General features: G+C 38.6%; 1 protein-coding gene across 1 annotated transcript in view; it reads left to right on the plus strand.

Annotated features, from left to right (window-relative positions):
• LOC121320013 (G1/S-specific cyclin-D2-like) overlaps positions 1-13,713 on the plus strand; it is a 197,966-nt gene that overhangs the window by 55,517 nt on the left and 128,736 nt on the right. The gene's annotated exons all lie outside the window — the stretch shown is intronic.

A 13,713-nucleotide genomic window follows, 5' to 3' on the forward strand; every position in this document is an offset into this window, starting at 1 on the left:
CCAGTGCGGAAAATTGAAAAGCACCTATAAGTGAATAACCATTTAATCTGATAAACCCTTTAAAAATGATATTCATTGATCTCAAACTGAAGATTTCAGCCGACAAAGTCTACACACAAGTTGTTTTTGTATTGAAATGAATGATACAAGCTGTCAAAAAAAGTACTGAAATGTATAGAATAGCCCCCAAATTAAACATAACCCTCACCCAGTATTTAGGTTTATGGTAGGTAATCCAGCAAGATATTAAAATGTGATCTTAATTTTTATTGATAATGTAAATAACTTAAAAAAAAAGAAAATTATAGTCACTTTCTCTGACCTAACAAATTATGCACTAAATCCCAAACTCAAATAAAAACACTGTACAGTCCTATTTGTTAAAGAAGTTGAGTACGTTCCTGGATACAATGTCTGGCCTCTGTGGTTTGCTTTTTCATCAAGGAAGAATGAGAATAAACACGAACATGAAGAAAACTGTACTTGCTTGTGGACTGCTTATTTCTCTTAATCTTTATAAAAAAAGATGCAATGTTAGTGTTACTTGTTTTGTAATCTGTAACAATAAATTTAATTTAGTAGGGGGATTCTGCACTTGTACTACCAGTAATGGCATTAGTTTCTGTCTTAATTGTTTCCCCCCGCTATTCTCTTCTTCATTTTCGCATGCATGTTTTGTTATGAAGTTGGTGTATCTTAGTGTAATGATACTCCATCTGTTTCAATTCTCTGAAAATCAAAAAAAAAAACAGTTGTGCCCTTTTGGCATAGTACAGTTATATACCAAAGCCTCCAATCTAAATTTTGTTGTCTTGTTACATAGAATTTCATAATTAAACTGCATAATTTTTAGTTATAAAATATTCTTCCCTGTCGCTAAATTATATAGAACTGTTCTTCATGTCACAGAATGCAGGTTTATTATAGTATAGTATGTTGGTATTAGGATGTTTTCTTCTCATTCATTGTAATTGGTACTATTTTAACTATTGTACCAACATTGTATCTGTCTGTTTTACTTTAATTCTGTAACAAAAAAAGAAAGAAAAAAGTACATCTGCAATAAAGCAGATAATTATGGTACAGTAAGTAGAGGGGAAAATGTTTCATAATGACTAGCTTTCTTCATCTGGGTGGGCTTCAAAGTAATCAATTACGAGCAGATGACAAAAATTATTATGTTACTGTAAGTAAAATGAAAATGTAAATGAGTATTCAGGAATGTGTGACAGAACATACAAAGAGAGATTTGCCTTGAAATCGTGATTCTAGTTATTTGTAAACATACTTGGCATGCACTCAGAATGCACACGTCTTCTTTACTTATTAGCTATTACAGTAAAGTGACAAGCATACAAAAAAAAAAAAAAAAACCCTGCACACATTTCATATTCTATCAAGAGAGAGCCCCACACCAACATTCTCTTCAAACTTCTGGGTCTGAGTGGATTTGTCCAGAACCCAGCTGCAATGTTGTTTGCATCAGCTGAGAGATAGCCTTGAGTAAATATCCTGGTGAGAACGACCAGCTGGATGGTTCAGTAGGCAAGGCTGCAAGCATCCCCTGGCAGGTGTTCTTGAAAGCGTGGGTTTATCTATTTCACGATTCAGAAATCCCCCAAAATAGGGAGCCAGCTTGCCTGTAATGACTTCATTGTTCCTGAACTTTTAAATTACAGGACCAGGGCCAGAATATAACACTACAGTAATACTATTAACAAAATCGAGTTGTTGTCTCTCTAACGTCTGCTGATTTTATACTTCTCAATTCAAGGGGACAGAGGAACATGTTACACCAAAATACAAATCATCTGAGAAAGTAAAATCAAAGAATGACTGTTACAGAGTGCTGTAACAAGTAACAAACTACTCCAAACTGTCATTTAAGGACTCAGATTGTCACTAGTTTTGTAACATTAGCCATTTTATTTTCCTTGTGGTGCAAGTAGCACTTTGGTATAAAGGTCTTCTTGATTAGTCATCTCAAAATATCTCACCAGCCACCACAGCTGATCCACGGTGAAGTTGTGTGCCCATGTGAGTGCTGCTAGAGCCTACTGAACGTACGTTGGGAGCAGAAGGAGAGGCTGTGAAGTTTTTATACAGCAGGGTTAGTTAGTTGTAAATAAAATTCAGTTTCACAGAATTATGTAGGACTGAGACATATTTTTCATGAAAATATTCATTTTAGTCAGGCTTCTGTAATGCTACATACAAAAGATCAGGAGTGGGCAAGTTCCGTCTGGACAGAGTTTCGGGAAGGACTTTGAGAACGTCTATGCAACAGGAAAAATGACTTTTCACTGATACGCTTATTATATTTGTGAAATTCAACGAGCCTGTATTTTGAATTTAGCAACAGTATCAGCATAGTACTGTAACAAATTGTTAATCAAATATACAGCATGTTATTTTACACGGTTTTAAATATGATAACACAATGGACAAAATAAAACTGCATTATTTACTTGAGGTTTGTTTTAAGAAAAAAATATTTTCAAAAATATTTCTAAGTGCATTATTGATTGGAATAATAGGGCATAGTGTGTTACAGACTTTGAACTGTATCCTGCTTGTTGATATGTGGATGAAGAGGAATTATGGTCAATAACTGATACTGGGGAGGCCAAAATAATGCTTTTTTTTTATAGAGGTGTGTAATGATAAAACAAAGTGCTTATAATGCATCGTAGAGAAATGCATAACTACAGTATAGATTCTCACATGCATTGCCTGAGAAGGACAGCTTAGTCTGCAGTTCAGCATTCCTAGTAATTTGGCAGGTAGAATGTAAGCTGACTGGATGTTGGTCTGTAGTTGATGCTGCTTTCCTGTAATCAGACAGCTGGGTACTGTAGCCTTGAAACATTAAGAAAGAATGCGGATGGAATTCCTTTGTGATATGCTGTCCAGCTTTGCCCTCACTACAGTGTATGTAAAGCATTCATTAGGCTCTGGGTTAATAACAAAAGGGTTTTGGTTGGATTTCCATAGCTGCTGTAGTTTAAAAAGAAACAATCCACTTAAACCAGTGCCTTTTTTTTTCTCAGTGGGTGCCAGAAAACCCCAAGAACTCCCTTTATTAAAAATAAAGACTACCCCTTGTTGTCAGGGGGGTATTAGGTTTGAGGTTCATTAAGTGGCAAATATTTACTTTGACAGGGTTTTAAAAGCAGTGATACAATATCTAATATTTCAACTTATTTACAATAACATTTTAACAGAGCCCCTTTTTTATTTCATTAGATTATCCTCCCTTGTTCCTGCTAGTCATACTTGAAATCATGCAGAAGCCCCATTGACAGGCAGCATGTTACCCCTGGGTACCTCCTGGAGAAACAATCCGCGCAACACCTCTTCTGTGAACCCTGCAGGGAGAGTTGTGATGCCGCTACCTGGGTACCTCCTGCCGTTTATGACCATAAGTTTGATTGTTCCTCCACGTGTATGCAGTGGAAGGATTATAGAAGTGTGCTACTTCCCGCGATTTATCGTAGATGTCATCATTTATATTCTCTTGTGTATGTTTTCCATAGAAGCTTCATTTTGATTTCTCAAGTTAAATTCTTTAAATACGTTTAAGTAACTGGACGTTATTGCAGGGTAGCACACTTTAAAAACACGCGGACCCTGGGATGTTTATGCATGGAGTCAGGTGCTGTCTCATTACTGCTTCACTACGGGAAGGGACAGTTTCAACAGTCGGGTTGGGTCAACTGTACGTTTTGTGTGTGTGTGTGTGTGTGTGTGTGTGTGTGTGTGTTTGTTTGGGGGGGGGGGGGGGGGGGGGGGGGGGGGGGGGGGGGGGGGGGGGGGGCAACGAAGAAGTTCTTCAATGCCTATTTCCGGACTAAAGAAGTGATTGTTCAGTGGGAAGAAGAGACGAAGATTAAAAAATGTCGTCTTTCAATGCCTGCGTATGTTTTCCGGCTGGAACCAGTAAAGAAGAACAGAAGTTACGGAAAGGCCTGTATTCTTCCTAAAGGCAGTGGAAGAAGACTCCATAGACTTTTAATTAAGACCTTGGTGCAGTAAAAAAGTTAGTGTGTGAAAAGTTACAAGGATGTGAACATTGACACAACAAATTACAACTATGCAACTAAAAAGAGTGAGAACAACATGGCAGTAAATATACAGTAATGCTGTGCTTTTGTACTCCTACTGTGCCAACTTGCTCTTTGTGGGTACAGTTGCTTTAAACACACTTTACATTTGTGATGTCATGCTGTTAAGCAGCATGTCCACTGTGGAACTCAGCTTGTGATTAAGCAGCTGGCCACGGTGTCTCTCTCCGGACTGCACACAACACATCTATGCTGAACGATAGCTTTCCAGGCTTGGTTAGTAGCGCAGTCTCTGTACATTCCTGATTGTAGGACAAAGCTGTGCTAATCTACTTAAATGGGTAGCTGTGTCAGTCAGTGCTGAGTTGGCAGGAGAGCACTGAAATACCGGCAATGCTCAGAAGTTGCTAGGGTATTGAAAAGGAGCACACAAAACAATCTTTCTAAGGAAATAACTTTAATTATTAACTTGACTTGATGTGATTTAGATTCTAAGAAAGTACAACAAAATTACCCGATGGTGGCTCAGTTTGTAAAGAGTTCTGTTTTTATTCACCCATGAAGCCATTTTTAGTTTTCATGGGAGCAAAGCAGAAACTTTGAGGCAGCCATGCAAAATATTGCATTGAATAGAAACAAATACATACAAGCTTAAATATCTTGCATTCTTCAGCAACCACATCATTTACAACAGTTTTAGAAGATGCCTTCAATTTGTACTAAATTACCTGGAGTAAAACAAAGATTACAGTATATGAGGCAACTGTTTTGGCACAAGCAACTAAATATGATTTTCTTCTAATGAATTCCAGTTCTGTAGTTAAAGGCCATTATATGATGTTGCAGGTAATAAGTAACCTTTTTGTTAATTGTTTACTATTTCCCAGAGTGAAACAAGGCCACCTGCTGTGATGTTTTAAGACATAAAGTTAGTAGCGTATAACATAAAAAGAGAGGCTCCATCCTTCAAAGGCCCTACGCATATAAGAGGGGATCCTTCATTGAGGAAACCGGACAAACAGGAGGGAGGTCACCATCTCTGAGATGACCTGACAAACGAAAAGGCTTGCAAACCGGAAAGAAAACATTGGTTAGTAATATTAACACATAAAAGAGGTTCTGACTCTTCAATAGCCCAATATATGCAGTAGGGGGGTTTCCATCGCTGAGGATACCCGACATACAGGAGGGGGGCCTCTGTCTTTGAGGTTACCTGACTTACGAAGAGGCTCGCGAACCGGAAAGAAAATAAAGTTAGAAGATGTTAAAACACGTAGAGCGGGGTGTTCCGCCTCTTCAAAAGACCAACATAATAGAAGGGAGGTTCTGTCGCTGAGGAGACCCGACAAACGGGAGAGGGGTCACCATCTTTGAGGAGACCCGACAAACAAGAGGGGTTCCGCCGATTGGGGCAAGAGAAGAAAGAGAAGAAGACAACGGATCATGCATGCTAAAGGAGGGGTTTGGCTGGGGATCCCATCTGACTCACGGACAGCCCTCCTCTTTGAGGTAAATGAAGCGATGCTTAACAAATGGTTGGAGAAAGTGGAATCACTAACACCCCAAAGGATGGACCCCCAGCTCCTCACTAAGGATGTTTTATAGGAAGAAAAAGAGAACCGCCAATGCATATAGAAAAGAAAGAGAGACATTTAACTCGAAAGAAAAACGCTTAACGTGACACAGGGGTTGGTAACTGCATCCTACTGACTATGTGAAGACCCTCTGCACAGTGGGAAGGAAAAAAAAATCTTTATTTTATTTTATTCTAAGGAGGAAACCTTCGGTGGCCCAGGCAGAAAGGTCGTTCCCCACTGCAGACATAGTAGTGGTGGGCAGGTGCTCTTTCGGCTGGTGATGAACGAATGTAAGCTTCGACTGCTGATGAGGTCCAGTGTCCCATAAGATGCTGGTTAATCTTTGCTCCTCCTGCTGAAGTGGCTGTCCCAATTCTGAATGAATGAGGAGAGTATAATTGAGGGGGAAAACCTGCTCTGGAAACCAAAGCGGAGAGCTGAGAAGAAAACCAATGCCTTGAAACAACAGACCCTCTTGCATTGATGAACAGGGGATCAGAAGGAGATTTAGGTTTACGTTCTGTAATGTATTTCAGCATAGAAGAATATAGGCATAGAGGAGAGTCCATTTTCCTTGCTGAAGCTGAACAGTTTTTGAAATGCGTAGAAAGAGAATAAAATGAGAATCCAGGATATGAGTAAGGTCACTGCAGCGAATAGTGGGAAAACTGGAAATAGAAGGGACTGATATTCAGAGCATCTCAAAAAAACAAAAAATGCAGAAAGCCATAATGCTTCCATTGTTAGGTCATCAACTGGAGAAAAACAGTAATGTTGGAGAATTGAAATCATGCTGCCAAGAATTTCAACAGAGATAGGCAGGCGAGTGGCAGAAGCAGCCGCGAGCTCTTGGAAATTCCTCGCAGGAGGAGACGAATGGCTGGGATTGATAGTAAGGTTGGAGAAGAAATAGACATCAAACGAAATTGGTGTTGAATTTTTGACAAATAGGATTTAAGTGTAACTGATGCCAGATGCAGAGAATCCTTTGCATGAACTATAAAAGCCATGATCCAGTTCTGGTTGAAATAAGTAGGAGTGATCCTATTTTGAGAGCAGAAGGTTACATAACAAGCCCAACCTATAGAGTAAGAAGATCTGGTAGAAGGGGCAAGTGCTGAAGTCTTGTAATCTTGAGCTGAATTAAGTAGCTTATTGATGGTTGGATTCAGTTGAAAATGATCTGGTTGAACTGAGGAGTTGCTGCTGGGGATGGCAGAGCTGTAGGAATCAATCTGTGAAATTTGGATATCTGTAAACGAGAGAGAGAGGATCAGCTGCATTATTACATATGTCCGGTAGATGGCGAGCTTGTATTAAAAAATTGTTGGATACTGAAATCCATACTAGCCGCCGCAGTAATTGCATGATAATAGGAGAACTGGAAACATCCTTTATTTATAATATGAACTGTAGCTAAATTATCGCAATAAAATAAGATTGTTTTCTTGTACCAGAGATGACCCCATAGCTTGGCTGCTGCCAGTATTGGGTAAATCTCAAGAAGAGCTGTGGATTTTAGCTGTGGTTTCACTTTCCAGGGGCCATATACTGGAAAACCATTCATTCTTTAAAAGACCTCCGAATCCAAGTGATGATGCAACAAAGCCATGTCGCGCGATGCTGAGATGAAATCATCATAAAACATGGATAAGCCGTTCCAATGCTGAATAAGAGCAGACCACATTTTAATATCTTTTCTAGCCTCTGAAGAAATATTAATGTAGGAGTCCAAGTTTTTTGCTGTTGATGCAAGAGCAGGTAGACGAGATATAAATGTCCTCCCTTGGGGAATAATGCGAATTGCAAAGTTCAAGTGACCCAGCAATGAAAGCAGAGCGTGTTTTCTAATTGTTTTACTAAACTGAAAGTTCTGAATAAGAAATCGAATGTGATTGAGTTTGGACTCAGGGAGGCTGGCTTCGAATTTGTCCGTGTCCAGAACGATCCCAAGAAATTCCAGAGAATGAAGGGGCCGATTTGTTTTTTCCTCTGAGAGCGGGACACCAACTTCTGAAAACAAACTCTTCAGATTAGTAATTGCTTCTGCTGGCGGATCAGATGGAGGGGAGATCTAAGATGGTAGAAGGTAGAAGGAAGATTTGACCACGGAGGAGATAATGGGCATCAAAGGAGAGATTGCTGTCCAGAAGTACACCGATGCTTTGAAATGTGGGGGAAGGCAGCAGCAGAGAGTTTCCGAGGTTCAGGGCAGCTACGTTGAGTTTAGATCCTACTAAAAGGAGTTCAGATTTGTTAGTGTCTTGGTTGGGAGGCAGCTGTTTGGATCTCACACAGCCACTGAACGGAGACTGGAATGGATAAGTGATTTGATCCTGATTTGAAACTGCAGGGGAATGATCTGCTACAGACAAAAAATCTTGGGAGTCCTCCGAATCCGAAGAGAGTTGCTGTAAGTAATCCATTTTAATTGCTCTTTGCTAGTTTAACAGAAGTCTTGCAGTCCACTTTGGTTTACACCTGAACGAAAAACACAAGAGAACTAGGAGAAGGTGACAGGTTTAAATAGAATAGATTTAATTGGTGGAAGAAGATGTTCGGGCGCACAGGCCTAGTACACCCCCTGAACCACACTTTAGGTTAACATTTAACATTTAATGCCTGTTTTTTCTCAATGTCAAATATATTGGTCACTGGGCAGCAAAGGGTCAAAACAAAACTACTGTCAACACGGTGTCTCTTTACTATCTACTATTCTGAGGTCTAGTGTGAACAGAGGATTTAAGAGTTTATACCATATGAATTTGCATATATTATGCAGCAAACCACCAGACATGAAAGCTGACACAATTTTACTTTTATAGTTTATACTGCTGGATTCTCCAGTGACACATTATCATGTGTGAAACACTAACCGTGTTTAGTCCACCACAGAAGTGTCTTTATCCATTTTTTTAATAAATGTGTAAGGTATAGTAGTTATTCTCATATGAACAAAACACTGGCCAGTTTTTAAACGGATGTGTGTATTACTATGGCAAGCTCAGAGCTTGCCATAGTAATCCTGTGAATACTACTGTGTATGTAAATAGCAGTCTATTACTGTACAATAGAAATCATGCCTTCTGATGAAATATGTGTATTGATAGGAAATCTATTTTTAAATGGAACTCTACTTGTGGTTTGTCTTACTGGTTGGTTTATCTATGTCATATATTTTTGTATGTGGCCACATCATTTTCTCAGAACTATTACTGTATTTTATTTGTTTTTCCTCTCCTTTTATTTGGTTTTGTAATTTTGTAGTAATTACACACGTTTTGTAATGTGAATTGCATGTCGGCTTTTAAAAAACAGTGCTAGTAATTTATGCCTGCCCATCACAAAAAATAAGAACTGTGTAGAATATGTTTTTTTTTTTTGGATGGACACGAAACAAAAAACCCATCTGCCCAAACCTTCTGTATTGCAATTCCATGAATTTGAACCCCCAGAGCCCTTACTAAACCCAGTGCACATGATAAGTACTGTAAGCCAGGGAGAGGAAATGTTCCAGCTGTCTTTTACATTGTTTAACTGAACCAGTTAAAGAACTTCAAGCTCAGAACCAGGAATATTAAAGTTCCATGTCCATAATGAATGAAGCGCATTCCAATAATCGGACTTGTATCCGTCCGTTTCATATCCGCCTAACCGTTAATCCGCCATGATCAAGCTCTTTAACGACATCGCCCATATGAACAGCGCTAATGCAGAATGGGTACAGGAAAGTGAAAGTGAGTTGTGCTTACAATTGAAAAAAAGTTGGAAATACTTTCACTTCTGGAAAAGGGAGCAAAATAGGGATAAAATAGCACAGGAATTTTGGAATTGAAAAGAGCACTGTGACTGATACAGCACCTTGAAGCCGATCCGATTTTGCTTGACTGGTCTTTGATAGTAATGGCAGCTAAAAAGCAAGCCTTCAAACAAACCAGCAGTCAAACTTTTTTTGCTGCAGCACAGTAATGCAAGTACTGCGCATTTAATTTCTAATGTAACTTCAGTTTTCTTTTTATATTGTTTGAGCAAATGGACACTACTTACATTTTTTCCCCTGTAAACCTATGCATTTGTTACTGTGTAAATTACTGTGGCAAAGTGGTTTATTGTAGACAGGTGCAGGGGTGATGCAGTGCATGAAAGAAGCAGACAGAGATAATATAATTCAGTTTTTAGAAAGTTTTTATTGTATTTCCAGGTCTGGCGACCAAACAATCGTTCCCCGGCAGCACACAGTAATGTGTACAGCATGGGGTATATAACAAAAACAAACAGTCCCAAATAATAAACAAATATCCGTCCCACACTTATACCAACACGGTCACCAGTCCTGAGTGTGTGCAGTAGTGCTCGTGGTGGGTGACAGTTTTATATCTGGGACAAAGATACAGTGTTGTCCGGTTTCGTGCTGGCCCCTGGCGACAGCTCTGGAACTGTGTTAACTGTTTGGTAACGTACAAGACAAGATGAGACAATTACAAACAAACAAAAACACAACACTCACGATTTTCTGTAACAATGCACTTTTACTGTCCTTCTGGCTTTTACTCACTACAAACCAATGCGAGGGAACAGATTACGGTTCTCCGTCCCACTTATATGCTGTCACGCATGACCCCTTGGTAAACGAATGCAGCTGCCTTTACAATCTGTGGCTTCTACATTGTTTCCGTTCCAGGTCATTACGTTCTTGTGACGGAGTCTCGCCTTCTTCCAGACTGACCGACATCCCGACCCAGGGAAAGAACTGTCAGGCTAGCCCGTCCAAAGAACTCTGTCCTCGCTTACAGGTTGGGAGGGAGATTTATAACCAAGTTTCATTGTATTTCTGTCACAATTTTCCAACACTAATGTAAGAGTGTAAGTGTTTACAGCAGTAATAGCCTGTATCTTTCTAGGGGAACGCCGTAATAAAAGCTGAATCTCTAAATAATAATTGTGTGAATATAGTAATTGTTACAGCTGTGTATAATGATATTTAAAACAGGATTCATTTTTCTGACTTTTTACATATTCACCCTTACTGTGGTCCCACTGCAGTCAGATACACGACAGACTACTGTAATATATTTGAAGGTGTGGCTTGTGCTGATACAATGCACTTTTCAGGTGGTTGAAGGGACTCAGATGTGTGTTAGAAAGACAGATTGATAGACAGTAGATCGATAGTGGATACTGTTAATATATTAATACCATTTAAAAAAATGATATTCCAGGTCCATGGAAGAAACCACGGCTTCTTTAGCAAAACAGAATCCCACCATCTGCATGCAACGGCCCCTTTTCGTAGCTCTGAACACAATCTTCTGTTGAAATGAATTTAGCTTTTTTATTTGTCAGATGTCTGCATTTTTAATGTTAATCATACACTGCAAACTAATACAGCAACAATATCTATGTCATATCTACGTCTTTGTACAGTGTGAGGAATTCACCAATCATGAAGCTGGTATTTGTTTGATTCCATTGCCGTAGTAACCAAATGCACAGCATTGACGCCAGACCATGTACAGCTACCGTAGCGCTGCTCCTACTTGATAAAAGTATGACATGAACAGGCGAGGCCAAGAGTAATGTAAAATACTGTAAGGAAAATAAAATGCATATTTTTCACTGTAGGCAGTCAAATACATGATTTTAGTGAAATTCGTGATATCGTGAATTTTCCTGGTCCCTACGTTTAAGGCTAGTATGACCTGTGCTTAATCTGTGTCTAGTTATTGCCTCCTTCTCGCACAGCCCAGTAATGCCTGCAGGCTCGGAAATGCTCTCTCCCTGACTCTCCTTCTCGCTCTGCTGTGCAGCTCGTCTGCTGGTTCTGTGACACCGCCTGGTTTCAATAAGCGGTACTTTTAACACACGCTGAGGCACCTAGTAAAGTTAGAGCCCTTAAGTGAATACGATTTGCATATCAAATACTTCCCTCTCAGTAATTTCCATACATTTCCTTCCATTAACATTATTCATTCTATTAAAATGACTCGAACGCTGTACTTTTTCGACGTGCTAGGTTGCCTACCACTGGTTAGTGAATACAGCAGGTGTACACAGCACTCGGTAAAGGGGCTTACTGCATGCAAAACACGTTACTGCTGTTTAGTGAATAAGACCCTTAGAATTTGTCTTGGTTGCTTAGTCTAATATTGTATGTAAAACTGCTGGTTATTTTACATAATGAGCCATTCATAAATGGTCATTTACATATTGGTAATTTTATTTTAGGAGTGCTTTGGGGATTTCTTTTAAGGCAGTTTGCATCATTTCCACCCCCTCTTCCCAAGTTCTGCTATTTGGCTGGGGTTTCGACCTGCTAGATCGAGGAATTCCCCTTTTGATATTGTCTCTCGTCTCTTCCAGTCATGGTATGGCTACAGAAATGTGTTGTCTTCTGATTGGTAGTGCTTTTCACACCTTATATTACTTGGCTCAGGGTGAGGCTATTATGCAAACTTATTAAGAATAAGTTTTGCTATTATGCAGTTTTTAATAAGAGGCTCTCAATCTTGCTGGGTATATCTCAAAATTGCACTCATTACTAATGATAACTCTGTGTGCCTGGAGAAAAGAATTTGCTGTAGATTTCCACCCCAATTGACAGTTCAAAAATGTTTAAGTTCATGTCACATCATTTTTTTTTTTTATTGTATTTATGGGCATCCCCTACTGGGTTGTATTTTAACTTGAGCTGTTCCCCCTGTGGGTCTTGTAGATAGTTTAAGTGTGTGAGTTCTGACTGATATCCCATCACATATTTCCCGTCAGAGAAAAATAACATCAAGAAAAAACTGACTGAACCTGAAAAAAGACCCTTTTCTCAAAACAGTAATTGTGTATAGAAATGATAACTTCTGTAAAATCTGACTATTGATTCTGGAAGTGTTGGTAGGCAAAATAGCAAATTATTTTCTTTTAAAAAAGAGCACAGACATGTGGATGACAACATGAGTTTGAAGGACTAATAAATGCTGCTGCTGTTGATGGATATCTGGAATTTCCTGGTATGGATGAAAACAGGTGATAATGCAGATCCTAAAACCTGCTGTCAATTTTGGTTGCAGAACATATTTTTATTCCAAGTGAAATAAAACTAAAAGCTTTTTAAAGACTTCTTTTAAGATGCATTTTATAAATGTACTCTTTTCTGAGCATTAGACTATATAATTACAAAAAAATAACCTGATAATTGTAAAATCTTGACCCTTAAAGACATCTTGCTAAAACATCTGTAACCCATTTGTTTAATTAACATTCAGTTCTACATTCTTTTGCTAGATTTGTTAATTTTTGTTTGCATTTGGTTAATAGTGGAAGACGATACCTGGTTTGTTGGCGAATTATCTTATAGTTGTTATGTTGGAATATGTGGTGATTTTAAAGTAAAAATCTGTTGTAGTTGAACAAACTAAAAACTCGCACCTTTGACACACATTTGAACCTTCTAGTTGAGTTTTGTAACTTTGACAAAAGTTGTGAATGAATACCTTGATAAATCATGCTGTTTCATGGAGGATCAATATAATACAAAGCAGTGTTTATTTACACAGTGAAATAGAGCGTTTGAGTTGAGGAACCAGATGACGAGGCTAGTTACCAAAATAATCAAAGTAAAATAATAGCAGGTTTTTGTAGTGCATTTTTAAAAATCGTAGCCCTTTATCCAAAGCATCCCAACCACCAGCCAGTTTACGTAGATGCATGTAATAGGTTGATAAGACACAATCACAATCTTGTAGTTTAATTATGTGTAACCACAAGGGCCCATTTTGAGTGAAAGGTAAATTTATCAGAAAGCAATACAATCATTTCAACTGTAATAATGCTAGAAAGAAATTATTCTGAACATTTAATTTAAATCTATCTCCCCACAACAAAGTTATGCTTTTAGAAAATGTGAATACCAAAATAATAAAACTCCCAACAGCTGTGATAAAGATAACGACCTGCCATTTTGAGCAGTGTTAGCATTAATAAGTAATCAGCTATTATAGGTTTTTTTATTTGTTGTTTTTAAGTTGTTAAAAAGCTAAATAAAATGTAATCATCGGTTAATTGCTTCTTGCTATTTTTAC

The sequence above is a fragment of the Polyodon spathula genome, chromosome 8 (genome assembly GCF_017654505.1).
Source record: "Polyodon spathula isolate WHYD16114869_AA chromosome 8, ASM1765450v1, whole genome shotgun sequence".
Taxonomy (NCBI): Eukaryota; Metazoa; Chordata; class Actinopteri; order Acipenseriformes; family Polyodontidae; genus Polyodon; species Polyodon spathula.